The 26645-nt window shown below is 39.3% G+C and overlaps 1 long non-coding RNA gene across 3 annotated transcripts; it reads right to left on the reverse strand.

The window, feature by feature from the left end:
- Positions 1–1634: 1634 nt before the first annotated feature.
- LOC144309151 (uncharacterized) lies at positions 1635–25886 on the reverse strand. Of its 3 annotated transcripts, none has more exons than XR_013375246.1 (4): positions 25664–25886; positions 25477–25550; positions 2136–2553; positions 1635–1928 (listed from the first exon to the last, which is right to left on the reverse strand). It is a non-coding gene; the product is annotated as an uncharacterized LOC144309151 (long non-coding RNA). The 3 variants fall into 3 exon arrangements; XR_013375248.1 differs by lacking the exons at positions 1635–1928; positions 2136–2553 and adding exons at positions 5833–9747; positions 11531–11657 and having other exon boundaries at positions 25664–25881; XR_013375247.1 differs by lacking the exons at positions 1635–1928; positions 2136–2553 and adding an exon at positions 5833–9747 and having other exon boundaries at positions 25664–25873.
- Between the last annotated feature and the right edge of the window lie 759 nt (positions 25887–26645).

Below are 26645 nucleotides of genomic sequence, written 5' to 3' on the forward strand. Positions count from 1 at the left end.
CTAAACCGCTGAGCCACCCAGACTGCCCTATACTGTTCAATTAAAAAAAATTTTTAAATGAAGTTCGATTTGCCAACATGTAGTATATAATGTTCAATTTGATTTGATAAAGTGTTAGTTAAAATTTTTGCATCTCTTGAGGTACCTAAGTGGCCCCGTCAGTTGAGATTCTGACTCTTGATTTCAGTTCAGGTCATGATCTTAGGGTCATGGGATCAGACCCCATGTCAGGCTGGGTGTGGATCCTGCTCAAGATTCTCTCTCGCTCGTTCTTTCTCTCTCTCTCCAAAAAAAAAAACCCATTTTTTGCATCTCTTGAACTTTCACTTTTGATACTGTTTCTTCAAATTTGCCTCACCACCAAGTACTTATCTTCAGTATGAACCCCTCGTCCCGTCCAAATCCTCCAGATCGTGTCTGGGATGGTTACTAAGTCTGAGACTTTTCCCAAACTCAGAGAGGGTCCCAGAAAATTTAAGACAGAGACTGAAAGCATTTCTGATTGGCAAGTCCTACCTCTGGAAGCATGAATCAAATCCTGGCAGCAGCCTTGCCCCTCAACAGATGCAGGTTCTCAGTCTGAAGAGCTATCACACCCTTTAAAGCCTCTCAGTACCTGACAGGTTTGTTCTGAAAAGAAAAGCATTATTAAATGCTTAAGAAATCCCTTGCCCTGAAATAACGCCTCACTGTCACTGTTCCCCCACTTGGTATTGCTCTGCACTAAGGAAACAGCCAATATAGGTCATCTTCTCAAGAGGGGTCCACCCTTAAATACACTACTTCCTGTCTTCCCACTGAGGAATCCTATCCCATTCTACCTAATGAATTTGATATCCCACACCCTCAGGTGCCCAAAACACTGCTTCAAATTCTTGACTTTGTGGTTTTTGTGAATGACCTTTGTCTCCAAGACACTGTCACAGGACAGGATACACTCTCTGCTTTTCTCATTGCACTAAAGAAATTCTACTTCGGGATGCCTGGGGTGGCTCAGCGGTTAAGCGTCTGCCTTTGGCTCAGGGTGTGATCCTGGAGTCCCAGGATTGAGTCCCACGTCGGGCTCCCTGCATGGAGCCTGCTTCTTCTTCTGCCTATGTCTCTGCCTCTCTCTCTGTGTGTCTCTCATGAATAAATAATAAAATCTTTAAAAAAGAAAAAAGAAATTCTACTCCCTTCAAGCGCAAAAGTAATGATGGTAATAATAGCAAACACATAGAGAGCTGGACTTGGACTCACTGTGTGTCAGACACTACTCTAAATTAACTCATTTAATACCCTCAACCACCCTATGAAATAAGTACTGTTATTACCCTCATTTTTACAGGTGAAACTACAAATAAAGAAGTCCCCTGCCTCCCCTATGAAATGACAGATCTGGAATTTGATTCCAGGCAGTCTGCGCCAGAATCCACTGCACTACTAAGGTCTCGAGTGACAGAAGTGTGGCACTGTTCTGTACTTGCACACTAGGAGAGGGGCCCCTTCCCACCCCTACTATTTATACAAACTCTAAGACTTCAGAATATATCGTGTCTTTGGAATCTCTGGTGCCTCAGGTCAAATCTGACATCAGTGAGTTTCCCACTGCTGCTGACACCCAAATATACATATTTGGAAACAAAGACTTGGACTGAAGACTGAGGATTTAATGTCCTCAGAGTGACATGAAAAAATACTGCATTCATGAAGCAAGATCAGGAAGCTCTAAAAAGAAAGGTTCATCCCCTCGGTATTCTCAGGCCCTAGAACATGGCCTCTCAACAAATATTCACTGGAACATTTATCAGATGATCAAAATTATCAGGAACAAAACAGGACTACCTGCTACTACCATATACTCAACCTTGTCTTGGAAGCTATAAAGGAACAGTAGGGCAAAAAAATGAGGTGACTGGTATAACACTAGAAAAGCAGAGATAAAAAACCTATTTGTTGGGAACCCTGGGTGGCGCAGCGGTTTAGCGCCTGCCTTTGGCCCAGGGCGCGATCCTGGAGACCCGGGATCGAATCCCACGTCGGGCTCCCGGTGCATGGAGCCTGCTTCTCCCTCTGCCTGTGTCTCTGCCTCTCTCTCTCTCTGTGTGACTATCATAAATAAATAAAAATAAAAAAAAACTTAAAAAAAAAAAAACCTATTTGTTGCTGATATTATTTTATGCCCAGGAAGCCCAAAAGGTTCTGATGAGAAAAATGCATTAAAATGAATATACTCATGAGGTGGCTTATAAGTTAAATGTATAGAAGTCAATAACCATTATCTATTTTAATAATTGCCTAGAAAAGCAATGGGGGAACTTTTTCCATTCATAAATAAAGGAACATATAGAGAATGACAACAAAAAGCTTTTAGCATCAACTCTGGGAAACGAACTAGGGGTGGTAGAAGGGGAGGAGGGCGGGGGGTGGGAGTGAATGGGTGACGGGCACTGGGGGTTATTCTGTATGTTAGTAAATTGAACACCAATAAAAAATAAATTTAAAAAAAAAAAGCTTTTAGCATCAAGCAATAATCAAAGAAGGATCTTCAAAGCATCCAGAGAAAAAGGACACCTACAAAAAAAAAAAAAAAAAGATCAATCAGACAATAGCAGACTTCTCAACAGCAATAATGGAAATCAGAAGACAATGTCATAATACCTTCTAAGGGTTTAGAGAGAAAAATATAATTTAGAATTGAGTACTCAGCAAACCTATCTTTCAAGAAGAATAAAAAAATAAATGCATTTACACATTTACAGATAAATACAGTTTGAGACAGTTTACTGTGAAGAGATTTGCACTAAAGGATCTTCTAAATTATATACTTCAAGAAGATGGAAAATCATCCCAAAAAAGGAAGACTAAGGTATAAAAAGGAAGCTGAGCAAATAAAATAGTAAACAAGTATTCAAATGTAAACAAGCACTGTGTGCATAAAATAATATTATTAACGTCTATTCTTTCAGTATGTTAATAGCTTCCTTAGGAAAGAAAGCACTAAAATAGTGAACAACAATAACATGTAAATTGGGAGACAGTGTTTCATGAAGTCCTTGTATTGTTTGGGTGGGAGATTACAATACTGGTTAACTGATTTTAGATTAAATACATATGGTAAAATTTTAAGACAAACCACTAAAAAATCTTTGGAAGGACCAATCAAGGAAAAAGAGAAAAGGCACAAATAAGTAATGTGAACAATGTAAAAGATATGGCCGAAATAAAAAAAAATAAGAGAATACAATTAATTTTATAACTTAGATGAATTGGACCTATTTCCAGGAAAATTCATTTATTTATTGGATGAGCCCACTCTACCCTTAACCAGACAAATACAGTAAGTGACCAAAGATGCAAAAATCCTAAACAATTTATTAGCAAACCAAATCCAGGGTGAGTAAAAAAAAAATAATAAATAAATAAATAAAAAATAAAAAAAATTTAAAAAGATTTACTCTAACATGACAGGGTTGGGTCTAATTCCAGAAATGCAAGAGCAGTTTATCATTAGAAAGTCCCATTAACAAAGTGTCCCCATGACTCTGAGGGAGAAGCTCAGTCCTCTTTGTCAGCCCTAGGGAGAGGGGTAGCTGAGAAGGGGACAGATTTCCTGGGGAGGGGGTCTCTGAAGAGGACAGGCTGGGGAGAGGCCTGGAGCCTGTGAGAACATATTATACACTGCTATAATAATATATACACATGGCAACTCTGAAGTAGAGGCACTAACCTCCTTTTGAAAATGTAAAAAGTAAGGCTAAATGAGGTTAGAAAACTTGACCAAGGTCACAATGCTACTAAGTAGTCCAGCAGCAATCCAAATCAAGGTTGATCTAGATCTATGGCTCATGTTCTCCACCACTATGCTGTTTTTCCTTTACTGTTGACTGTGGTAGACATTCAATAAATGGTGGCCATGTGCCAGGTACTTGACATATGTTCTAACAGACACAAAAACTGTCCAAGGTAGGGGCACCTGGGTGGGTCAGCTGGTTAAGCATCTGACTGTATCTCAGGTCAGGTTTTGATCTCAGGGTTGTGAGTTCAAGGCCAGTGTTGGGCTCCCTGTTGGACATGGAGCCTACTTAAAAAAAAAAAAACTGTCCAAGGCATTAAACTCATTTTACTGATGAGAAAACTGATACTTGAGAGGATTAGTGTAAGGTCACACAATCAAGACATGGGGGTTCCTGGCTTGGAAACTGGGCTTGCCAGACTCCACAGCCCACTTGTCCTAGATTGTTACAAGGTGTGAATGAAACCCAAGTGGAGATGAATCTCAATGTTTGAAGTCAAGATAGGCAGGCCCTCTTCACTCCTTGAGAGATGAGGGTCTCTACATCACGGTTAGTGTCAGGAGTCAGAAAAACTCCTCTCCACAGAGATCTCTCTACCCATAGAGCTGAGGGAGACCCTAATCTCCAGGAGAGTGAGAATGACTCCAAACCCAGGGAGGTCTAAAGGAAGCAGGTCACATCAGCAGTATGGTCTAGATACGGAAGCCAAGGACATTGGAAGCTAGTATGGACAAGCTCATGGGAAGTCATGTCTAACCAACTTTTCATTACTTTTCTGAAGAGTTTGAACACAGTATGTCAGGAGGGCCACAAACTCCTCATATCCGGGTTTTAGTGTTAGAGTATCTTAGATGATCTCATGGACAGGTGAACAGTAAGTGTAGTTAGGCAGGTTAGTGCATATCATGCTGCTTCCTATCTTTGAGCCTTTGCCCATGCTGTACCACTTGCCTGGACTGCCCTCCTCTCCTCTTGTTAGTCATCCAGTAGATTATTACTCAACTCTTTAAAGCTCAGTTCATATGCCATCCCTTCTAAGAAATCTTCCCTGGTCTCCTGACTTGGGTCCTATATTCCTCAGAGACTCTCACGTCTATTGTACCCACTGTTACTGCACTGGCCACACTGAATTATGGTTCTGTGTCTGGGGACATATCCTGTTCTTTTCTGGGTCCTCAGTGTAGAGCAGGAGGCCTGACATGTAGTAGGTGGTCAGTTGATTTTGCTCAATTAGACTTATAACTAGTTGGATGGTTACATTGGTAGTGACTAATGAATTCATATTGGTCTGGAGAGGGAAATCTCCAGTGGCGTGCTACAGGGCCTTGTTGTATACTGATAGCATTCTGATGAAATCAGTGGGTGACCAAAAAAAACTAAGGGAGTATGTTACATATTAGACAACAGAATTAGTATCCCAACAGTCATGGGCAAGTAGATACACTGGAGCGACATTGGTCCCAGGACCAACGAGTTTAGGGGAAAAGTCAGGACTGAAACCTCACAACCTATTGCAACCTTGACAATGGAAGAAAAGGAGTTTTGGAGCTGAAACTTAGCTCCCCATGTTGTCCAGCATTATAACAGTACTTACTATGTTCCAGGCTTTGTACCAGCCTCTGTACCACCACCACTTCCAGCCCAGTAACAGAAAAAGTCTAATGGGGGTGATTGGCTCGACCTGGGACCAAGAAACAGTTTCTCACAGAGCAGGGAGAGGGGGATCCTAGCTGGGATCAGACGGCTCAGTGAGAGCTGGGGTTTTGGTTTTCACCAAGTAATAGGCAGGCATGACAGTGCAGTGGTTTGAGGGCTGTTTGAGAAAGAGGTCCACCTTCAAGGCCCTCAGGGCAGAGAGCCAGTCATAGAGAACATGGGCCTTTGTCACCACCCTACCAACCAGGAGCTTGCTTCTCCAAAGAACCCAGGAGCTATCCTTACTGCTTCTTCACAACCCTCACCCTTCCAAACAATGACATCCATGCTCCTTAGCATGGTATGAAGGGCCTTCATGACTAGCCTCATTCTCAATGCATTTCCCAATCATCCACATTAATTATTTAATTAGTTAATTAATTCAGTTTATTCCATAAATATTTATTGAATGTCTACTAAATATTACTATGCACTGTTCTTCTTGGAACTGGGGATACAGTTGTGAACAAAACAAAGTCCCTGCTTTGTGGAGCTTACAGTCTACTGGGAAACAACAAACACCAATCACAATAAATAAATACAAAATATATCAGGGAGTGATCATCACTTCGTACAAAAACATAAGACATCAAGTAGGATAATGGGGTTAGAAAACACTGGTGAATGGGACTAGTTTGGTCAGGGAATGCTTGTCTAGGGAGGTGACATTTGAGCATATGGGAAGTGGGTGGGAAACTCATGAGATTATCTGGAAAGAAGAGTGTTGCAGGCAGTGAGAACAGCAAGTACAAAAGCTCTGAAGGGGGAGGGCACCTGACATGTTTGAGGAATATCCAGGAAGCTGGGGTGGCTGGAAAAAAAGTGAGAAATGGGAAGAGTAACAGGATAGGAGGTCAGAAAAAGCATGGGGACCAGACTGTGCAGGCTTTTGGGCCATGATGAGGGCTTTGACTTTTATTCTGGGGGAGCTGGGAGCAGGGAGAATTTCGAGCAGAAAAGAGACATGAACTGATACAGATTTTAAAAGGAATTTCAAAGAATTAGTAATACTAAGCAAAAGAAAAAAAGATGATTACTAAGAAAACAAAAAGGCATACAACAAAGGATCTATAATTAGAGTGTACTGTGTGGTTTAGACGTGAACAATAATTATAATGTCATACTTACGCAAACAATGATTATTGGTTGAACAAAATAGTATAAATTTTTTTTTAAATGAAAGATGCAACCACAAAGATGAGCAAGCAACAAGAGACTATGAAGGATGACAAGGCAGATTAGAAAGCGAAAAATATGCAGCTTGTACACGTGAAAAATATACTTACTGAAATAAAAAACTCAGTAGTCAGATTAAGCACACAGAGTTGACAGAGCTGAAGAGAGAATCCATAAATTGAAAGATATATCTGAAGAAATTGCTTAGAATGAAATGTAGGAAGACAAGGAAATAGATTATATCAACAAGACATTATGAGATATGGAAGATACAATGAGGCTTATGACTAACTGGATTCTGAGAAAGAAAATATAGGAAGGATGGAAGAAAGGCAATATTTGAAAAGATAATGGCTGAGAATTTTCTAGAAATTATGAAAAACATGAATTCAAAAGCATGAAGCACATTTTTAAAGTAGAATAAAAAAGAAATACATGCCTAAACATGTTAGAATGAAACTGCATACCCTCTGCAGATCCCCCTCTGAGAGAGAGTGAGAGATAATTTCTTAAAAGTAGCTTAAGTATAAGAAAATAAAAACACCTACCAAAAATAGCCATTAGACAGCAGACTTCTAAATACCTATAACAAATTGTCTTTTAAGAATGAGGATAAAATAAAGACATTTGCATATCACAACAACTGGGAGAATTTAACACCAAGAGACCTGTTCTAAAAGAACATCTAAACATTGTATTTATGATAAAAGAAAATGATCCCAGAATCATAGTCTGAGATGCAAGAATGTATGCATGTAAATCCAAAAAAAATACTGTCTATATAAAATAATACTAATGATGATGCAGAATCTGTGAGGTTAAAAAAAAGGAACAAACTGACATACTCAAGACAATAGCATGTGGCAAAGAGAGGAATGATCAGAGATGAAGTTTCCTGCATTCTTCAAGAGGGAGGTTAAAATACAATTTCCTTTAGACCTTGTAAGTTATGCATGCATGGTAAAAGTTCAAGGATAACCACAGAAAGAATTTTTTAAAAAAGAATGCATAAATAAATTTCAAACAGTACAGAGGAAAAAAGTGAATAAGAAAGCAAATAAACAAATCTCCAAACTAAAAAACAGGCCAGAAAAAGAAAAATGAAGCATAGAAAAGGTGGTGGTAGGAAATAGAAATAAAAAAAGTATGATGTTAGAAACTAGCCCAAATATATCATAGAAAATGTAAACAGACTAAACTCACCCATTAAAAGGGATCATCAGATTAGATTTTTTAAAAAGGGTCCAGCTATATGTCATTTTTAAGAGATATTCAAGGATAAGGGTATGAGAATGTTGAAAAATGAAAGGATGGAAAATTCTTCATCACACAAATCCAAATAAGAAGAAAAGCTTGTGTTGTGTGATTAGATAGACTTCAAAAATGTGTTATTGAGAATAGAGAGGGTCATTACATATTTACCAGGAACGTATAACAATTCTTCATTTGAATATTCCTAATAAAATATCCTCAAAATATATAAAAATTGTTAAAAAGAACTCTAAGGAGAAACAGACAAATCCACCATCATAGTTGAAAATTAGCACACCTATTACAATTATTGGCATAGCACAACCAAAAAATCAGTGTAGAAAATTTGAATAATACAATTAACAAACTTGATACTAAACATAGGTGGAACTCTGTGTTCAACAATTAGAGAACACACATCTTATAAAGCACATAGGAAACATTCAAAAATATTTATCATGTACTTAGCCACAATACAAGTCTCATAAATTTTAGAGTTGCTACCACACAGACTGCATACTCAGACCACAATCCAATTACGATAGATTTCAATCACAGAGAGATACATTAAAAATTGCCCGCACATCTAGAAATTTAGAAACACACACCTCTATATAACTCACCAAAGAAGTAACCATGGTGGAAATGCTGAAGTACTCGGAACTGAACAATAATGAAATGGGACATGTTTGAATGTGTAGAAAAGTAGTATTTGGAATCTACATCCTTAAATGCACACACCATGAAACAAAAGAGGCTGAAAAATAATGAGCTCCATGTCCAACATAAGCAATTAGAAAAAGAACAACAGAATAAACCCAAAAAATGTGGACGGAAGTAGGTCAAAAAAGATGAGAGCAGAAATTAAAGAAATAGAAAACAAAGACACAATAGAGAGGAGTAACAGGGCCAAAAGTTGGTTCTTTGAAAAGACTAATAAAATGGACAACCCTCTGGTGAGATTGATCAAGAAAAAAAGTGAGAAGGCACAAATAACCAATATCAGCAATGAAAAAGGAGACATAGTTACAGATTATACACAGCAGAGGACTTTAAAAGGGGGGCCTTTATGCCAAAAACTCTGAAAGTGCAGATAAAATGGACCAATTCCTAGAAATTGATAACTTACCAAAATTGACTCAAGAAGAAAAAACAAATCCTGACTAGCCCTCTGGCTACTAAAGGAATTAAAGAAGTAGGTAAAACTCTTCCTAGCCTAAAACAAACACAAGAACAAAAAACAGGAGGCTGAATTTTCCAGTCGATGTGTAGATCACGGGTAGGTGAAAAGGTATTGGATCCCCTCAGCCCTGGAGGCATCCACGTAGGACGTAAGGCAGTGGAGAACCTAGGCAGGCCAATTCTCTCTATGGGCAGCCTCCTGTGGAGATCTTTACAGGGTGGCCCTTTGTGAGACAAGGCCTGACAAACCCCTCTACAGTTCCCGTAGGTAGTGAGCACGAATGAGTAACATCCAGCACTCAGCTACTGCTCTGTGGTAAATGTGCTAAGCAGAGTCAAGGAGGAGCTCTATCACTTGGACAGCCTCTTCAGTAGCCAGCTTCTGTAGTCTTCTGATCACTGAGGACAAGAGGGGCTGTGGAGCTGCTGGAGGAGTCTGTGTCCCAGTTGCCAAGAAACACCACACACAGCCCAAGTTGTGACTGGCTGGTGCAGGGCTGGGTGCAGGGAGGCCAAGCAGGGGTTGCTGGAGGGTGTAGCTCCAGGTGGTAGCCCTGAAACTCTGTCTTCACGAATACCAGACACTTCTATCCGTTTGTAGCTGATGAGCCCTTTTAATGGTGTCCAAGCTAGCTGCAGGGTGATGGTTCTAACAGTGATGCATGTTCTGCAAATAAGAGCTTCATCATTATTTCAAAATAATTAGGATGAAAGAGTTCAATTGGATTCGAAATCTAATTACACTGTCTCAAGAAATTTTAACAATACACTTGGTCAGTGAAACAAAAAGGGCTGATACCATTTCAACTGTTAAACATTTTTTAACAGGTTTTAAAATTGGCTTTAAATACTTTATTGCTTAATTGTACAAAGGAAGATTTTTGTTGAGGATTCAAATCTCTGTTAAGGATTTGAAGAACACATTAAAAAGTCTTGATTGGGATTTGTGTGTAGTCACTTCAAGCATAAAACCTGACATAAAAATAAGCATGTTATGGAAGCAGATGTCAAGTTTCTCATTTAAATTTTTGGAAAGATTTTATTTAGAAGTTTAATATTAAGTCAATGTTAAAAAGCAAAACACCAGGGAAAGATGGTTTTATAGGAGAATGTTACCAAACAAGTCATTCCAAAGTCATTTAGCATCTTCCAGAATATTGAAAAAAGGGAACACTAACTCATTCTATGATACCAGCAGAACTTGAGGCCAAAAGCAAATTATGATAGCAAAAGAAAGGAAAATTAAAGACTGATTTTACTCATTGACACAGATACAAAAACCCTAAACAAATATTGACAAACTAAATCTGGTACTATATAAAAAGGAAAAGATCATGACCAGGTTGTGTTTAAACCAGAAATGCAAAAGTAGTCTTCCATGAGGAAAATCCATAAACATCATTTACCGCATTATTACATTCCTGGGGGGGAAAACCCCATGATCATCCTAAGAAATAGAAAAGGTAGCTGACAAAAAAAAATTCAACACCCTTTTGTGATTTAAAAACAAAAATAGAAACTTCTTAGCATAGTGACAGGTGGGCACTTGCTTGAATCTGATAAAACCCAGAGAAATCCACAGCAAATATCATTCTTAATAGGGAAAAAAGTTAGTGGTGTTTCCTTGAAAATACCCAACAAGAGACGGATGACCATTACTGTTTTTTCTCTTGAACACTGTACTGGAGGTCCTGTCCATCTCAGTAACACAAGAAGAATAAATTAAGGGCATAAAGAATGGAAAGGAAAAAAACAAAATGATCATTATTTATAGCTGATATTGTTGTCAACATAGAAAACACAAAAGAATATACAGACAACTTAGAAGAAACAAGGGCTCCTCGAGAAATGGTCAACATAGAAAACACAACATAGAAAACACAAAAGAATATACAGACAACTTAGAAGAAACAAGGGCTCCTCGAGAAATGGTCAATTCTAAGGATGGAGCAGGAAAATAAGATGAGTAGGGAGGATCTTATAGTGCCAAAGCAAGGAAGACAGTGCTAAAAAACAAAAGATGGAAGCATGTCAAAGGGACGCTGTAGCCAACCTGAAAGAGCCCCCAGTGGCCAAAGTTAGAACAATTTGAGCAACAAGACAAATGACAAAGGATTGGACTTATAAGTCAAATTCTTAAATAAATATGCAAGCGTTCATATGGATACAAACAGGCACCTGGGTACAAAAGCAAATGGGTAGGTAAATAAACAAATGAGAAGAAATAAATAGTTTTTACAGAAGAATTCCAAATACTACATGTAAATGCACCCCCCTTTCAGAGGGGGGGGCTTAAATCCTCTCCCTCTCCTTGAAGGTAGGCTAGATTCTTCTAAAGAACAGAAAATAAAAAGGGAAAAATAACAACTTCACAGCGGAGAAACTTGGTGAACACTGTTTTAACCGGTGATTAAGGCCAACATTGGTGATGTCATAGGGATATCACATACCTCTGATATAATGTGATGAAAAGGCCACTTCAACTCTATGGTATTCTTTCCAAAAACAACCCCAGTCTAATTATGAGGAAAACTTCAGACATCCAAACTGAGGGACATTCTACAGTACGCTTCAAAACTGTCAAGGGCATGAAAAGCATGGAAAGACTAAGAAACTGTCATAGACCAGAGGACAACAGAGGTGACAACTAAATGCAATGTAGTGTTTTGAACTGGATCCTAGAACAGAGAAAAAGACATTAGTGGGAAAACTGATAAATCCATATAAGGTGTGAAGTTTAGTTAATCATAATATACCAATATGGCTTTCTTAGTTTTGACAAATATACCATGGTGAGGAATACACAGGAGCTCTCTGTACTATCTCTTTACTTACTTTTCTGCTGTAAAATTAGTTAAAAATAAAAAGTTTGATTAAAAAGTTAAAGGTTAGCAAGGTGAATGGTTGTAATATTAATATAAAAATCAACTTCATTTCTATACACCTGCAAATGAGATAAAACATGTTAAGTAACAAGATCTCCTTTATAGTAACAACAAAACCATAGATACCAGGGAATAAGCCTAACACAAGATATGCAAGTCCTTATGTAGAGAATTAGAAAACTATACCAAGAGACATTCAAGAATTTATTTAAAATGAAAGGTATATCATGTTCATAGCTAGGAAGACTCATCTTCATAAACATATCAATTCTCTTCAAACTGATCTAGATTCATTGCAATTCCAATATTCTTGTAGGACATGACAAGATGATTTTAAAATGCATTTGGAATAACAAAGGGCCAGGAACATATGATATTCCTGAAGAAGAATAAGATGGGAAGACTTTGCTGTACTAAATGTCGAGATCCTTTATGAAACCAAAGTAATTAAGGTAGTGTAATTAAGATAGTGTGATACTGGTTCAGGAAACAAAAAGTTGGCCAATAGCAGAGATCTCATAAATGGAACAATATAAATATGGGACTTTGGTGTATGACAGAGATGGCACTTCAGATCATTAGGTTATCAGTGTGGAAAGTAATGAAACTGGCTCCCTTGAGGCACCTAGGTGACTCATTTGGTTAAGTGTCTGCCTTCAACCCAGGTCATGATCTTGGGATTATGGGATCAAGCCCCTTGTCAGGCTCCCTGCTCAGTGGGGAGTCTGCCTCTACCTCTCCCTCTACCCCGCCCCCCTGCTCATGTTCTCTCTCTCAAATAAATAAAATAAAATCTTTAAAATTTTTTTTTATTTTTTATTTTTTAAAGATTTTATTTATTTATTTATTTATTTATTTATTTATTTATTTATTTATTTATTTATGAGAGACACAGAGAGAGAGGCAGAGACATAGGCAGAGGGAGAAGCAAGCTCCATGCAGAGAGCCCGATGTGGGACTTGATCCTGAAATTCCAGGATCATGCCCTAAGCCAAAGGCAGACGCTCAACTGCTGAGCCACCCAGGCTTTCCAAATGAAATAAAATCTTAAAAAAAAAGAAACTGGCTCCCTACCTTATATCTTTATACCACACAAAAATCAATTCCATTTGGATTAAGGACTTAAATAGGGAAAAAATGCTTTTAAACTTTTATTTGAAGAAAATAAAGAATGTCTTTATGATCATAGGTTAGGTAGGACAACACAAAAAAGTGTGCTGGCTATACAGAAAAGATTGAATTTTTCAACTCAACTAAAAATAGGAATTCCTGCTCATGCAAAGACACCATAAAGGAAAAAAAAAGCCACAAACTGAGAAAAGATATTCAACACATATAATTGGCAAATGATGAGTATCCAAATGATCGACTCCTACAAACCAATAAAAATGATAAAAATACCAATTTTAAAAATAGGCAAAAGACATTAGCATTCACTTCACAAAATAAGAAACATGAATCGCCAATAAACATGAAAAAAATCTTCAACCACATTAGTGATTGGAAAAATGCTAATTAAGTCCACATCGAAATCTCATTTTACACTCACTATAATGACAGAAATTAAAAAGTGGGACAATATCAAGTACTAATTAGGGTGTGGACCAATGGGATCTCTTATAAATTGCTGAAAGGTATATAAATTGGCAGTCTTCAGATAGGAATACATTTTGGCATAATACTGTCAAGCTGAATGTTTACATTGCTACTAACTTAATTCTATTCCTAAGTGTATACATTAGAAAGATGGGTGTGCATGTGTAGTAGGAGACATGTAGGAGACAACGCACAAGAATATTCATAGTAGCACTCTTCCTAAGGGCAAAAAGCTGGAAACAATCCAAATGTCTATCATCAGATAAACAGATGAATAATTTGTTTTATGGTCACCCAATGAAATATTATACAGCACTGAGAATGAATAAGCTAGAGTGACACGCAAAAACACAGGTGAATCTTTGAAACAATAACGAGTGAAAGAAGTCACAGAAGAGTGCATACAATATGATGCTATTTTACAAAGCCAAATAAATAATCTATTCATTAAACATTTCCACAAATATGAAAAACAATGTATCAAAAAGAGCAAGGGAACATTAAACATAAGACTTAAGAGAATGGGACTTTATGGTGGGGGATAGGGGAGACTAGGACAGAAAATGACATAGGGATAGACACTATCATTAATGTTGCTTTTGGGTGGGGTTGTGACTTCTTCAATTTTCATCATATTATTTCTTTATAACTCATGTATATAATTTTTTATTATATATCTAATATATTTTTCATGAACAGAGAATAGAAAAGTAGGAGGAAGTGAGGAATGACAGCTCTTTTGGAGAGTTTTGCTGTTAGGGGAACAGGGAAAGTTAGTTGCATGGGGATGTATGATGAATACGGTTTTAAATGTTTTTAAAGATGGCAGCAATAGGATATTAATGGAATGACAGAATAAGAGCTTTGGTGAACTGGCTTTCCCTTTAACACAATAAAAATATGGGCAAACCAAGTAAAATCAACGATCTCAAAACCTGCAATTAATGAAAGACACAGAATGACTTGGAAATCATCTAAGAGAAACTACAGAATCTTGGTATGACAATGGGTTCTGTGACATTTTAACTTGTAGCTAATTCCATCCTCCTTCCCTCTCTAGCTCAGTAGTATATAGTAGGCAAAGGCTGACTATATTGCAGACAGCAGAGAGGCCTGACTGCTTTGGCCAGGAATTTTTTTTTAAAGATTTTATTTATTTGTTTATGAGAGACACACAGAGAGAGGCAGAGACACAGGCAGAGGGAGAAGCAGGCTCCTCGTAGGGGGCCTGATGCGGGACTCGATCCCAGGACCCCAGGATTATGACCAGAGCCAAAGGTAGATCCTCAACCACGGAGCCACCCAGGTGTCCCTTTGGCCAGGAATTTAAAAGGAAATCCCAGAGAATGAGACAACCATAAGAAACTTTGAAAAGCTCTGATACATTCCCAGGTATCTAAAGGGCTGTGCACATATTCAAAGCTATGCACATGCCAAAAAAAGAGCTGGAAAAGGAAAGGCCCCAAGTCACTCACTTCTGGCTGACTGTAAGCAGAGTATGAAAGTTAAGGCTGCCTTTTAAACTGGCTAAAGTTTGAAAGCATGCTTTCTTGCACAGATCCCCTTGGCAAAGGGTGGAAGACATGTGGACAAGACATTTTTTTTAAAGATTTTTAAAATTTATTTATTCATTCATGAAAGACAGAGAGAGAGAGAGAGACAGAGAGAGAGAGAGAGAGAGAGGCAGAGACACAGGCAGAGGGAGAAGCAGGCTCCATGCTGGGAGCCCGACATGGGACTCGATCTCGTCTCCAGGATCACGCCCTGGACCAAAGGCAGGCGCCAAACCACTGAGCTACCCCAGGATCCCCGTGGACAAGACATTTAAAGGAAATCCAACCAATCACTGGCTGACCACCAAAGTATATTTACACAGGTGTGACCTCCTAGCAATCCAGGCTTAAAAATAAAAACAAGAAGTTTTTAAAAATAAGCTAGCAGAGAACTCAGACCACATAGTGCAAGGAATATAGAATCCACTGAATTAGTTGAGAAAAGTAACTGGACAACTAAACAGCAATAAGGAAAATAACAAGGATAACCATACATACATACACACACATTCACATATTCCCAGAAAAACAAACCTTGAGGGTTTGTTTTATACCAGAGTTGTTAGAATAGAGTATCTAAAATGCCCAATTTTGGGGGCACCTGGCTGGCTCAGTTGGAAGAGCAAGCGACTCTTGATCTCGGGGTCATGTGTTCAAGCCCCATGTTGCGTGTAAAGATTACCTAAACAAATAAAAGCTTTTTTAAAATGCTCAGTTTTTGACAAAAAATGATGAGATATGCAAAGAAATAGAAAAATATGTTACATGTACACATAAAAAAAGCAGCCAAAAGAACTTTTCCCTGAGGGAGTCCATGTTTGGAACTTAATAAACAAAGACTTTAAATTATTACTATATTTTCAAAGAAATAAAAGAAAGTATATCTATAAGAATTAAGGAAAAGTTTGAGAACAATGTCTCACCAAAGAGAGAATATCAATGAAGACACAGAAATCACAAAAAGAATCAAATAGAAAATCTGGAGTTGAAAAGTATAATAACTGAGCAGCCTGGGTGGCTCAGCAGTTTAGCGCTGCCTTCAGCCCGGGGCATGATCCTGGAGACCTGGGATCAAGTCCCACATCAGGCTTCCAGCATGGAGCCTGCTTCTCCCTCTGCCTGCTTCTCCCTCTGCCTGTGTCTCTGCCTCTCTCTCTGTTTCTTGAATAAATAAATAAAATCTTTTAAAAAAGTATAACCAACATATGCATAATGGGAGTACCAAAAGAGCAAGAGGAAGAGAAACCGCCAAAACATTGCAAAATTGATGAAAAACATTAATCTAGGGGCACCTAGGTGGCTCAGTGGTTGAGCATCTGCCTTTGGCTCAGGTCATCATCCCGGGGTCCTGGGATCGAGTTCCACATTGTACTCCCCGCAGGGAGGCTGTTTCTCCCTCTGCCTGTGTCTCTGCCTCTCTGTGTCTTTCATGAATAAATAAAATATTTAAAAAAAACAAAAATATTAATCTGTACACGTAAGAAGTAAATGCAAGTAGAATACGCTCAAAGAGATCCACAACTAGACATATCATAGTGCAACTGATGAAAGCAAAGACAAAAAGAAAATCTTGACTACAGCAAGAGAAAAATGACTTATCACATATATGGGACCCTCAATAAGATTAACAGCTGACTTCTCATCAGAAACCATGGAGATCAGGGATCCTTGGGTGGCGCAGCGGTTTGGCGCCTGCCTTTGGCCCAGGGCGCGATCCTGGAGACCCGGGATCGAATCCCACATCGGGCTCCTGGTGCATGGAGCCTGCTTCTCCCTCTGCCTGTGTCTCTGCCTCTCTTTCTCTCTGTGTGACTATCATAAATAAATAAAAACTTAAAAAAAATTAAAAAAAAAAGAAACCATGGAGATCAGAAGATAGTGTGATGGCATCTTCAAAATATTTACAGAAAAAGACTATCAATTCAGAATCTCTGTATCTAGCCAAACTGGTTCTTCAAACATAAAAGATAAGATAAACAAAATCTGAAATAATTTGTTGCTAGCAGACTTATCCTACAAGAAACACTACTTTTAGGCTTAAATTAAGGGACACTAAATGGTAACTTGAAATAGGTATTATGAAAGAAAGTATTTTTGTTTTTAACTCTTATTTTCCTATCTGTTTTAAAATACAACTGTATAAAGCAATAATAATAAAACTGTTGATGGGCTTATAATGTAAGAAGGAATTCATATGATAATAACACTACAAAGAAGGAAAGAGGGAACAGAGGCATATTAGAACAAAGTTACTTTTGAAATCAGAATTAATTTGAAATAGATTGTTTCCAGTTAAGATCTTTTTTTTTTTTTAAAGATTTTACTTATTTATTTATGAGGGACACAGAGACACAGAGAGAGGCAGAGACACAGGCAGAGTGAGAAGCAGGCTCCATGCAGGAAGCCTGACGTGGGACTTGATCCCAGGTCTCCAGGATCACGCCCTGGGCTGAAGGCAGCGCTAAACCGCTGAGCCACCGGGGCTGCCCAAATATCCAGTTAAGATCTTAATTGTAGTCCCCAGGGCAACCATTAAAAACCTAAAAAAATATAATTAACAAGAAAATTTAAAAGTTAAGGTAAAAAATACTTAACACAAAAGAAGAAAGGAACTGAAGAACAAAGGAACAGAAAAGACAAATGACAAACAAAGCATATATTAATTCTTCACAAACTCTTCCAAAAATAGAGGAGGAAACACTTCTCAACTCATTCTATGCAGCCAGTATTACCCTGATACTAAAACCAGACAAAGACATCACAAGAAAACTATAGACCTATATACTATATGAATATAGATGTAAAAATCCTCAACAAAATACTAGCAAATGAAGTCCAACAGTGCATAGAAAGTATCATGTAGGGGATGCCCAGGTGGTGCAGCAGTTTAGCGCCTGCCTTTGGCCCAGGGCGTGATCCCGGAGTTCCGGGATCAAGTCCCACATCAGGCTCCCTGCATGGAGCCTGCTTCTCCCACTGCCTGTCTCTCTCTGTCTCTTTCTCTCTCTGTCTTTCATGAATAAATAAATAAAATCTTTTTTAAAAAGTATTATGTAACACGACCAAGGGTGATTTATTTAAGGAATGCAACATTGGTTTATCATCTGAACTAACCAATGTAATATACTATATTAATAAAGTATAAATAACAGATGATCATCTCAATAGACACAGAAAAAGTATTTCAAAAAAATCCAACATCCATTCATAGCAAAAAGACAACAGAAAACTAGGAGGTGAAGGAAACTTCCTCAACTTGATAAAGGATATCTATATAACACCCACAACTAACATCACACTTAATGGAGAAAGACTCAATACCTTCTAAGATCAGAAGCAAGATAAGAATGTGCACTCTTATCACTTCTAGGCATCACTGTACTAGATAGATCTAGTCAGGGCAATTAATCAAGAAAAGGAAAAGAAAAGGTATCCAGATTAAGAAAAGTAAAACTGTATTTGCAGATGACATGATCTTATATATAGAAAACCCTAAGGAATCCACTAAAAAACTATTTGAACTAATAAGTTTAGCAATGTGACAGGACATAAGATCAAGAAACAAAAATCAAATATATTTTTATGAACTAGCAATGAACACTCTGGAAGTGAAATTAGGAAAATAATTCCATTTATAATAGTAGCAAAAAGAATAAAACACCTAGGAATAAATTTAACAAAAGAAGTGCAAGATGTGTACACTAAAAACTACAAAAACACTTCTGAAAACAATTATTTAGATCATGTTCATGGATTGGAAGGCTTAATATTGTCAAAGGCAATACTTCCCTTTTTAAAATATTTATTTATTTATTCATGAGAGACACACAGAGAGAGGTAGAGTCACAGGCAGAGGTTAGAAGCAGGCTGCATGCAGGGAGCCCGATGTGGGGCTTGATCACAGAACCCCAGGATCACCCCCTGAGCTGAAGGCAGATGCTCAACTACTGAGCCACCCAGGTGTCCCAAAGGCAATACTTTCTAAATGGATATACAGATTTAATATAATCCCTATAAAAATCCCAGCTGTTTTTCTGCAGGAATTGACAAGCTGATCCTAAAATTCACAGGGAAATGCAAGGGACTTAGAATAGTCAAAACAGTCTTCAAAAGAAAAAGTTAGAGGACTCCCATTTCCTGATTTCAAAAGTTATGACATAGCTATAGTAATCAAGACAGTATGGTCTGGCATACTGACAGACCTACAGATCAATGGAGTAGAACTGAGAATCCAGAAAATTAACCTTTACATTTAAGATTTATGGTTAGTTGACCTTTGACAAGGGTTTCCAAGACGATTCAAAAGGGGTAAAAATATTCTTTTCAACAAAAGGTACTGGGACAACCAGATGGCCATATGCAGAAAAATGAAATGTGGACCTCTGCCTCACACCATACACAAAAACGAACTCCAAACGGATCATTGATCTAAATATAAGAGCTAAAACCATACAATTCCTAGAAGAAAAAGCAGGAAGAAACCTTTGTGACCTTGGGTTAGGGAGTGCTTTCTTGGGCTATGATGTAAAATACTCAAGTGACAAAAAATTGACAAATTGGACTTTCCTCAAATTAAAAACTTTTGTGCATCAAAGGACACCATCAAGAAAGTCAAAAGATAACTCACGGAATAGGAGAAAATATATGTAACTCTCATATCTGACAAGAGACCTGTGTCCAGAACATATAAAGAACACTTACAACTCAACAATAGGACAATCTAATTTTAAAAGGGCTAATGATTTGAATAGACATTTCTCCAAAGAAAATACTCAAATAGTCAATAAACACATGAAAAGATGTTCAACATTATTAGTTATTAGGGAAGTGCAAATCAAAAACAACGAAGTACCCCTTCATACTCGCTAGGATGGCTATAATGAAAAAGACAGACGGTAAAAAGTGTTGGCGAGGATATGAAGAAATTGGAACCCTCATACATTGCTGATGGGAATTCAAAATGGTGCAGGCACTTCTGCAAACAGTTCCCCCAAAAGTTAAACATAGATTTACCATAGGACCAAGCAATTCCCCTTCCTAGGTATCCACCAAAGGGAAAAGAAAACACACGTCCACACACAAAAAGACTTGTGCAGAAATGTTCAGAGCAATATTATTCAGAATGCCAAACATGGAAACAACTGAAATGTCCATCAGCTGATAAATGGATAGAATAAACAAAATGCAACATATCCATATAATGGAATATTATTTGGCAGTAAAAAGGAACACTACATCAATAACATGGATGAACCTCAAAAACATTATGCTGAGAGGAGTCAGTCATAAAGACCAATATATTATATGATCTCATTTATATAAAATGTCTAGACTATGGGACGCGTGGGTGGCTCAGAGGTTGAGCATCTGCCTTCGGCCCAGGGCATGGTCTTGGAGTCCTGGGATCAAGTTCCGCGTCAGGCTCCCTGCATGGAGCCTTCTTTTCCCTACGCCTGTGTCTCTGCCTCTCTCTCTCTGTGTCTCTCATGAATAAATAAATAAAATCTTTTAAAAAATAAAAATAAAACGTCTAGACTAGACAAATCAATAGATAGGGACAGAAAGAAGATTAGTGGTTATCTATGCGGGGATCAGAGGAATGTGGTGGTGTCTGCTAATGAGTAGGAAGCTTCTCTTTGGGGGGCATAAAATGTTCTAAAATTAATTGTAGTGATGGGTGCAGCAATTCTGCGAATATACAAAAACACTGAACAGTATCCTTTAAAAGGGCAAATTTTGTGATATTAAATATATCTCAATAAGGCTGTATAACAAAAAGATGGGAACAAGAGCAGAATGTCTGCGTGCTAATGGGAACAATCTCATAGAGAGGGGGAAATTGATGAAGCAATGTCTTCAAGTAGGTATAAGAGGGTGGAATCTAGTGCCAAAGTAGAGGGACTGGATTTTTGTGACAGCAGGGCCAATTTATCCGTAATAACAGAGAAGAAGGCAGAATCTGTGAATACAGATGCTGTTTGGTGGTGAGATGTGATGATGGGAATCTATGCAGGTTTTCTTCTGATGGTTTTAATCCCTCAGTCAAGTAGGCAGCTTGAGCAAAGGATGGGAGAAGTGGTAGCAGGAGATTTGAAGACAAAGAAGATAACAAAATAGTCAACCAGGAAGATAGGAGAGTGAATAGCCCAGGGAAGAGCAGTGGAGCCAACAGAGTTGGATTTAACCAGGACTGGGGTTCTGCCCTATAGATGGGCTGAGGTACAGAGGGCCAAGGAAGTGAGGATGTATGCAAGGGAATGATTGCCATGATGGACCTTGGAATCGAGGCTAGCTAAAGGAAGGACACATGAACAGGGAGGAAGTAAAGGGTAGTGAAAATTTTCCATCTTGGTGGTGTTGAGGGATCATTGGAGTTGAGGGGTCAGAGTACAGAGTACACTAGAGGATAAGAAGCACTGGCTGGATGGCAGGATGCCTGAAGCAGAGTATGGAGGCGATGCAGTCATAGGTACTGATAAGAGGGGTTAAAACTGTTGTAGAGGGTGGCTGTGGGAGGATTGAAAGGCAAAAGCGTTAAAGGAAAGCAGATCACAGAACTGAGAAACAGGAACATTGGAAGGATCATCTATGAGGATATTAAACTACCCAAGAAGTGGGACTGGGGTAGTGTTCAAGAGTGTCAGTGAGCTGACAGCTAAATTCTAGGAATGAAGTATGACTGGGGCAGGTATGTGTGTATGTCTGTACCTGACTATAACACAGACGGGTGGGTAATGGTATAATGTGATGATCTGAGATTTAAAACAAGGTGGTTGTGGGATGCCTGGGTGGCTCAGTCGGTTGAGTGTCTGCCTCGCAATTTTGGCTCAGGTCATGACCTCAGGGTCAGATACAGTTCCATGTTGGGCTCCACCCTGGGTGTGGAGTTTTTAGAGTTCTCACTCTCTCTCTTTCTCTCTGCCCCTCCCCCACTCCCTCTCTCTCTCTCAAAAAACAAAGCAAAACAAAACAAGGTGGTTGATATTTACATAATCTTAAAGTATCCCCCACAAATTACTTATTACAAAGGAAAAAAGAGGGGGATCCCTGGGTGGCTCAGCGGTTTGGCATCTTCCTTCGGCCCAGGGCGTGGTCTTGGAGTCCCGGGATCGAGTTCCACGTCAGGCTGCCTGCATGGAGCCTGCTTCTCCCCCTGCCTGTGTCTCTGCCTTTCTCTCTGTCTCTGATGAATAAAAAAATAAAAAATATTTTAAAAAAGCAAAGGAATAAATAAAAAATAAAAAATAAAAAATAAAAAAGCAAAGGATAAAAGAGTAACCATACTGGAGAAACCTGGCAGACATCACCTTAATAAATAAATAGTCAAAGTGAATAAAACTAGTATCAAGACAAACTGAAATCGTGTGCTTTTTGATATAAAGCACCGAAGACACATCTCTTCTGTGGTATTCTTGCCAAAATCACATAACTTAACTATAATCACAAAGAAACATCAGACAAACCCAAATTCTGTAAAATAGTTGGGCAGAATGCTTCAAAAGTATCAAAGTAAAAAAAAAAAGTATCAAAGTCATGAGAGACAAAGACTAAAGAACTGTCCCAGATTGAAAGAGCCTAAGGAGACATGACAACTAAATGCACTGTGGAATCCTGAATTAGATCCTAGAAGAGAAAAATTATATTTGTGGGATAACTGATGAAATCTGAATAAGTTCTATACTTTCATTAATAGTATTTTATCAAGATAAACTCTCTAATTTTGAGAATTGAACAAGAGTTGAATAATTTATTAACACTTAAAGAATCTGAGTGAAGGGAGATATGAGAATTCTTTGCCTTATTTCTACAACTTTTTAAATCTGAAATTACTTTAAAACAATTTTTTAAATTCTTTTTTATTTATTTTATTTATTTATTTATTTATTTATTTATTTATTTATTTATTTATTTATTATAGACAGAGAGAGAGAGAGAGAGAGAGGCAGAGACACAGGAGGAGGGAGAAGCAGGCTCCATGCTGGGAGCTTGACGTGGGACTCGATCCCGGGACTCCAGGATCGCGCCCTGTGCCAAAGGCAGGCGTCAAACCGCTGAGCCACCCAGGGATCCCCCCCCTTTTTTTAAATTCTAAAAGGAAAGTTGTTTGAGGTGGGAAGAGAGAAAGTGGGAAGATGAATTCAACTGAGGACACCTACCTTCACCTCTTGGCCTCCTGGCAAGAAGGATATGAGGGGCTCCTGGTGAGCAGCGTGCTCAGGGGAAAGCCAATTTCTATTCGAGCAATGGTTCTCAGCAGGGCCATAGACAGTCAAGGAATGTTTGGGGGCATTTTTTATTATCACAGTAATTGGAGATCACTAGTGACATTTAGTGGCCATGGACCAGGAGTGCTCAGTATCCCACAGTGCACAAGACAGCACCACACAGCAAAAAAATTGTACTGCATCCCATACAACTTTAGAATGTCCCACCAGACAATAATCTCAGTGAAAAACCTGTTCATTTCACTCATTTATTCATTCAACAAACATCTATCGAGAGTGCCTATTATAGGCTAAGCACTGTTTTTAGGTAATAGGGGTACATCAAGCACAGAAAAGACAAAAATCTCTGCCCTTCTGGAGCTTACAGTCCAGTAGGAGAGTCAAACAATAAACAGCAAACACAATGAAGGTGTTGATGATACATTATTGAAGAGGGTGAGGAGTAGTATGGAAAAAATAGGTTGGGGTATATCTTAGGGGAGAGTGGTAATTTTAAACAGTATGGTCAGGGTAGGCCTCATTGAGAAAGTGACATCTTAATAGAGACCTGAAGGAAGTGAGGTCATGAGCCTTGTACATATTTGGGGGAAACGCATTCTAGGTCCAGGGGATGGCCCAGTACAAACACCTGAGGTGGAAGTGTGCCTACAATGTTCAAGTATCATAAAGGAGGCTAGGATGGGTAGAATAGAGGGAACAAATGGGGAGAATGGTAGGAGAGAAGGTCAGAGAAGTTATGGAGGCCGGACCATGGATTTTAATATGTACTGACTTTTCCAGAAATTCAACAAATTGAAGGAGGATTGCACTTTGTTTAAAACTTTATGAAGAATTATTCATGACATGGAAAATCACATCATCATGGTTTCTAAGTCAGCAATCAACACATATGTGTCACATTCCCAGATACAAGTATCATTACATGCAAGACCATTCGTTATGTCTTCTAGTAAAATTATATTTTAGTCTTTACATATTGAAACACATATTGTTTTATTAGAAATTACTCTTCCCTTGCTTCCTTCTTATATTACAATTAGGACATTACATTGGTTGGGGAGGGATTATGTGTGTAGGCAGATTATGTTCTCTATGCACTTCATTTCAGAATAGTGAAAGAATCTCAAAATATAAATTATAAAAATGGAATGTTGGGTCCAATAGGTATGAGAACCACTAAAGCATGACAAGACAACAAAGAAATTGTTCAGAAGCCAGAGTGAGGATGAAGATTTCGCTGACGCCTGATAGTGAGTTCCAGAAGGCCTGGTTAAAGAATTTCAGGATGGAGACAGAAAAGAGGGAATTCAGGGCTGTGTGGAGATGTAACTAGGAGAATCCTGGTCTTCTGGTGGTGAAAAAAATTATAAAGGATAAAGGGCCTGGTTCACTTTTTCATCTAAGTTGCTTCCCACTCTGGAGGTCTCTGCCTGTTTAACACAGTAAGGTGAGGAACAAAGAAGGTTCTCTCTACAGTGAGGCCAGAAGCAGACCAAGGCCAGGCTCCATTCCACACCCCCCCCCCCACACACACCACAGAACAGTCTAGAGCCCCAGGCTAAGCTCTAAGGCCTAACTCATTGCTATAAACAATGCACCTCTAATCTGCTTAGAAATGGGAAAGAGACAGAAAGATGAAAAACAGGAACAGAAAAAAGAAGCATTCAGAAAGAAGAATCAATGAGAGTGGGTCAGAGACAGGGAGAAAAAAAAAGCCAAAGACCGAGAGAGATTTTTTTTCAGTCACGACAGTCATGATTTATTGAAAATGTTCTAGGGGCCCGGCACAGGGCAAAGTGATGCACATATATTCTCTCAGGTGGAGATTATTAGACTCCCATTTGACAGATGAGGAAACTGAGGCCCATACAGGTGATGCAGATGGCTCAAGGTCTCATGGTTTGTTTTAATTGGCAGGGTCAGGGTTCAGCCTTCTAGGTCTGAGCTGTCTAGTATGTCTCAGAGAAGGAAACAGGGAGAAATATAGAGACACACAGAAAGATGGAGAGGGAGAGGAGCGGCAGAGAGATGGAGACTTACAGGCATGCAGATGATCACGTGAGCTGCAGACCAGCACAGAACCCTTTCCCAAGAGACAGGGGTGGGCATGGGTAATGAGCTCCGCGGGGGTACTCACCTGGTTGTTGTCTGGGGCTGCAGGGGCACTCGCCATCCCTTTGCTACCCGCACGATCCTCCGATACCCGCTGACCTAGGGTTAAGAGGCCGCCCAGGTAAAAGCTCCCCCAGGCCCCACCCCTCATGCGATCCAGCCCGGCCTCTTTCCCTCACATCCCCAGCCCCCGTAGCGTCATAGCGTCTCACCGTCTCACCAGACACCTCCTGCCCTCCGCGCCACCGCTGCCGAGGGGGAGCAGATTCAAGGGGCCGGCGGCTGGATCTAGCGAATACCCTGGACGCGTCCCTCCGGCGGGCTGGAGAGCTAGCGGGGGTAGCAGGCCTCCACAGCCACTGACCGCTCTCGGGCTCCCATTGGAGGAGTGCGCTCCTGCCTTCTCTGGGATTGGCTGGAGGTGGAAACGTTTTAGTTTTACCCCTCAGGCAGAGATCCAGGCCAAAGAAAACTCCGCCCCCTTGGGGGTCTCTGATTGGTTTATGAGCCAAGCCCATCCTTTTATAGGATTGGCCAGGAGAGGAGGACTTGTCATTGCCTTTTGCCAGTCTGTTTGACAGGGCTTCGGGAATTAATTGGGAACACGCAGACGCGAAGCCCAAAGTAGGCTGGGCGCGAGTCACTCACTGAACAATCGTTGATCCTCGGCTTCTTGACGTCTTACTGTCTGTAAGCCACCTCGTGTAAGACAAAGCTCTGCTAAGAGACACTTTATCCGCCACCTGTAGGGATTTCTGAGCCAGATTTCTTTTGCTCAAAATAAGCGTAGTTCCTAATTTCATCCCTGGAGAATGAGGTGGTTATGGGGGGCTGGCCAGTCACCCACCAGCCCCTGCTGCTAAGACATTGGTCAAGTGACAACCTTGCTAGGAGCCTCTGTTTAACCATCTGTGACATGGGAAGATACTTTTAAAATCTTTCCTAACAAGGCCGTTGTGAGGATTGAGAATACACAAAATAATTGCCTGGAGCATATATAGTTAAGGTCTCTCCTCTTAATTCTTGCCTTTCCCATTGTTTCAGAATGAGGGAACTATGGCTCAAAGAAGCAAACTGATTGGCTTGAGGTCACTCAGCAATAAGACCCTGAATAAAACCCAAGTTCTGTCCTCCAAAGGAAAGCTATTTAAGAAGGAAGGAGAGAGAGGAAGAATATTTCTCTTTTTTAAAAGA

Source organism: Canis aureus, chromosome X (assembly GCF_053574225.1).
Source record: "Canis aureus isolate CA01 chromosome X, VMU_Caureus_v.1.0, whole genome shotgun sequence".
Taxonomy (NCBI): Eukaryota; Metazoa; Chordata; class Mammalia; order Carnivora; family Canidae; genus Canis; species Canis aureus.